Raw genomic sequence first — 4908 nt, 5'->3', positions numbered from 1 at the left:
ACAGTGGAAGGAAGGTGAGGGAGGGGAAGACTAGCACCTGCTTTTAATCATCAACAGAGACTTGGGTGCCCATGGAGGGAACTTGCCCAGAACAGTCTTGTCTCCCTGTGACATACACTGCTGCTTCCTACAGCCTAGGTGGTCTTTTTTTGTTTTTTAATGGACAATCATATTGTTTATTTAATAGATCATCAACTTTGTCCCCATACCTGCCTAAAATTGGAATTTCATATTTCCATTTCAGTAATAATACAATGAAAAAGCTAATTAGAGTAAGCTACTTAAAGAGAACGAAGCTAACACAGCTCACTTCCTTTTAACATCGAAGTATAAATATACACATTATAGAAAGCACTAGTTAGCCACTAGAAATTGAAATGGGATCTTGAAGACTGTAGGAGAATCCTGAGTGTCATAAGGAGCTGAGATGCTGTGAATGCATTTTACGGGTTCCTGGAGCTTCATCTCTTGCCAGTAGCAGAATCTTGACAAGCTAATGCCAAAGGAAAAGCACTCAGTTGACTTAGGACTGTACAGGAATCAAAGGGCAGGAAATCTCTAAACGTTGCTGAGAGCATCCACCCCAGGAAGAACTCTACCATCCAGGAGTTCCAGACTAGCCCCAGCCCCAGTGCTCATGTGGCTGACTTTATCCTCGATGTTCCATTTGGCACAGCAAGTGGCCGTATCTCCACCACCTATGATGGTGAGGCAGACCCTGGAAGTGGCTTTTACCACCTCATCCATGAGGGCTTTGGTTACCCCGGCAAAAGCTTCCCATTCAAACACCCGCACAGGTCCATTCCACACAATCAGCTTAGCCCGAGAGACAGCCTCTGCATCCTTCTTGCTGCTCTCAGGACCACAGCCCAAGCCCGTCCAGCTAACAGGTATGCCAGAGGCCACAGTGGCTTGGCCAGTTTTGGCATTCTCATCAACCTTGTCAGCAATGACAAAGTCAGTAGGCTAGGTAATCTTCACACCATTTTTCTCAGCTTTGGACATTAGGTCTTTGACAATCTTGACTCCCTCTTCATACAATAGAGAAGTACCAATCTCTATGTTATTGAGCACTACCAATAATCATCTCATTGACATTGTCTAGCATATTATTGATCAGTTGGCTCTTGTCTGCCACTTTAACTCAGCCCAGGATGGCCAGGTAGGGTCGTTCTGGGCTCTCCAAGGCTTTGGCAAAGGAATTCAGCTCTTTCTTCATGAAGAAACCACCTGTAGCAGATTCACTTCCACCATGCAACTGTGGGCTTGGTAAGCAGTGCCGAAAGCATCATTGATATAGGCATCACCTAGCTTGGAAAGTGAAGCCTGGAAAGCTTCTATTTCACCTGGCTTGGCTTTAACCTTATTCCCGGAAGCATCTTTTCCCTTTCCTTCTTCTTCTACATGAAAGTAAAGGTTCTCCAGAAGGATGACAGAACCAGCACCTGAATCAGCACAGGCTTTCTCTACTTCTGGACCCACACAGTCCTTCAAGAAAAGAACATCCTTGCCCAGCAAAGACTTGAGTTCTGCAGCAACTGGCTCTAAGGAGTATTAGTCAGACATGGGGACACCATCAGACTGACCCAGGTGGCTCATAAGAACAACTGACTTGGCACCATTGTCCAAGCCAAATTTGATGTTTGGGATGGCAGCTTTGATCCTGTGGTTGCTTGTTATCTGGTTGTTCTTCCTAGAAACATTGAAGTCCACTCTTGTGGCCACTCACTTTCCACTCACATCCAGCTTGTCCAGAGTAAGTTTGTTAGAAAGAGACACCTTGACACTACAGCAAAGGCGAGCGGCTTGGGGAGCAGAAGGGGACAGTGAGCAGCAACAGCCTAGGAGCGCTGGAGAAACGTGTGAGCCTATGTGATCTGGAATGAGCCACCCCGTTCTGGTGTTCTTTTTCCTGGTCTGTAGCACAGTCTGGTCTCAACATAGAAATGATGTGAAAACTATGTCAGATCTCATCACTTCTCTGCTCAGAACCCTCAGTGGCAAGATTGGAACAAGGTAACATCTTGGTAAGACACTCTACCCAGTCTTTCTGCAGTAAAGATCTGAGAATCCAAGTGACTCCAAGACAGATAATAATCCTGGAACTCTGAATGTCAAACAAAAGGATAAAGAATTAGAATAAACACTAATTAGAAAAAGAAACAGAATGAAAACAGTGATTGAGAAAAGAAATGGAATAGAGGCACTCTGTCAGCTGGCGTGACACAGCCTGGCCATTTTGGGACATAGCAGACAACATATCAGTGAGGAGAAGCCGGCTTCATGGAGTTCCCCCAGTGTGAACAGATTCAGAGTGACTAGGTGAGCAGAGTCTGAGCGAGAACTAGGAACTGAACATGCAGGAAAGTGGGTGAGAATACCAGGCAGCTGGCCTATCCCAGTGACCAAGTCACAGAACGGCAACGGGAGAAATAAATGTTTCTGCCTTCTCTCCATACCTTTCCGGTGACCAGGGGTGAGGGCTTCACACACCCTCACTCACTTAGTCGCTGGTGATGCCCCCTTGCTACTCTTTTCCACCTGGTTCTCATGGACCTACATCCTCCCTGTGGCACCATGCCCTCAGTAGACTCCACCATGCCTCTGTGGACTGTGTATACAATGGCTGCCTCCTCTGCTGTTGGGAGCATGCGCTCTTGCAAACTGTGTGCTACATGCCTGTTACTGCAATGCTTCTCTGGCATTTTGGGGTGTGTGTCACACGCTCTTGTGGAACACACACTGCATGTCGGCCACGCCCAAAGTCAGTGATGCATGCTTATGTGGATGGGGTACTATGTGCGCAGCACCACACCATTTCCCTGGTGACCACCAGGGTTGTGTACACATGTGGCCCGTACATGCTGTGACCACTGTCACTATGATCAGCATGCCCTAGACAGGGTGACTTAGAGGCTGGAAGCATGCACACCCTCTGCTGCTCCATCTAGTTTGTTTCCTCCTGTCTCTTTTTTCCCTAGTGTTTATTCCTTTTTGTTCATTCTCTTCCTCTTCTCCCTCCATTAAAAAAACTCTTCTTCTTCTCTTCTTTTTAAAAAAATCATCCTTGACCCCTTTTTCCTCTGCCCCATCCAGCAGGCATGAACGTGTGTCCACTAGTTAGCTACACTCACTAAACCTGCCATCTATCACCCCATCCAACAAGCTAGTATCATTACCTTCTTCTACACCAGTGGGTCGGTGACCAACAGTGAATAGCACCAGCTCAGCCTGTGTATAACAGCTCTGCATGACCCACAAACATAGACCCATGCCTACACTCGTACCCACTACCCTACCCACTCAGAGACAGGTGGTGAGTGCCACAGAGCTGCCAAACTAGTAACCACAGTATCACACCCACCCTGCCTGCCCATATATGTATATAAAAACAAAACAATAAAGGCAAAACAACCCAAGATAAAATCAACAAATAAATACAATAACACAATAATGTATCAGAAATAATAGACAAGTTCAAATAAACAAAGAAACAGGCAAAGATGGCTCAAGCAAATGACCAAAGCAAAGAACTAGGAAGCCTCCTTAGAGACGAAATTGTAAGGTAACTGCCTGATTGTTGTTGTTTGTTGATAAGTGCCATCGTGACCCTATATAGGGTTTCTGAGGAGCAGCTGGTGGGTTTGAACTGCCGACCTTATGGTTAGCAGTCCAGTACTTATCCTACAACATCACACCAAGAGTCCAACTACCTGATAAAGAATTAAAATGCTTATATATAGGACCACCCAAAAGATCAAGGAAGCCACAAAGAATACCAAAGAAAACATAGAAAATGGAATTCAGGAAAACAGTACAAGAGCAAAATGACAAAATAAATGATGATTAGATACTATTACCTGCCCCCCCCCCCAAAAAAAAACAACAACAAAAAAAACCTAGAAATTTAGAAGATTAGCACCTAATTTACAGAAACAGATAACACGTTGGCAAGACAAGGAAGTAGTATTGAATCAGCAGGAGACTAAAGCAGTGAATAAGAGTGCAGGTCATTTGACACCAACTTATATGAGAATAAAACAGAAGAAAGGATGAAGAGACATGAAGACAGCCTATGAAATCTATGGGGAACCATTAGGAGGAAAAGTGTATGGAGGGGGGCGGGATTGGCATTCGAGAATAGGAGGAAGCATACAAACAAACAAAGAAAAAACAATAGAGAGAATTGTTAGAATTCTTGCCTAATATGAAAGTTCAAGATGTCTATCCAAGAAGCTCAAGGAACAACATACAGAAGAGACCCATCAAGGTGCATCAGAATCAAACTTTCCAAATCCAAAGACAGACTTTTGAGAGCAGCTCTGGAAAAACTGAAATGTTACCTATAAGGGGAACCAATCAGACTAAGCTCTGGTTTCTCCATGCTGGCAAGAAGGCAGCGAGATGGTGTATAAACCACTGGATGGAAGAAAACAAAAACTTGCTAACCAAGAATTATATATCCGGCAAAACTGTCCCTCAAATGAAACAGCAAAATTAGGGCAGCAAAATTCCAGATAAACATAAATTAAGGGAATTGGTAAAAAACAGACAACCCTTACATGAAATGTTAAAGGGAGTTCTTTGGACAGAGAACCAACAATGCCAGACAACAACCTGAGATAAAGACAAATGGCAACATCATCCAGAAACCAATCAGATACAGACTTTTCAAAAGTAAAACACTTGGTGGTAGTGGTGGTGGTGGTGTGCCATGGAGTTGGTTCCGACTCATAGCGACCCTGCATAGGATTTCTGAGGCTATAAATCTTTATGGGAGCAGAAAGCCATATCTTTCTTCCACAGAATGGCTGGTAGTTTCGAACTGCTGACTTTGAGGTTAGCAACCTGACTCATAACCACTCTGCTGTAAACAGTAAACCAGAGATGTCTATCTATATATGATAA

The 4908-nt window shown here is 44.3% G+C and overlaps 1 pseudogene; it reads right to left on the bottom strand.

The window, feature by feature from the left end:
• Positions 1–558: 558 nt before the first annotated feature.
• LOC102842075 lies at positions 559–2705 on the bottom strand (annotated as a pseudogene).
• Positions 2706–4908: the final 2203 nt, after the last annotated feature.

This window comes from Chrysochloris asiatica, unplaced genomic scaffold, assembly GCF_000296735.1.
Source record: "Chrysochloris asiatica unplaced genomic scaffold, ChrAsi1.0 scaffold00034, whole genome shotgun sequence".
Lineage (NCBI taxonomy): Eukaryota > Metazoa > Chordata > Mammalia > Afrosoricida > Chrysochloridae > Chrysochloris > Chrysochloris asiatica.
The sequence above is the reverse complement of the archived record's forward strand: the minus strand, read 5'-3'. Positions and strand labels throughout refer to the sequence as shown.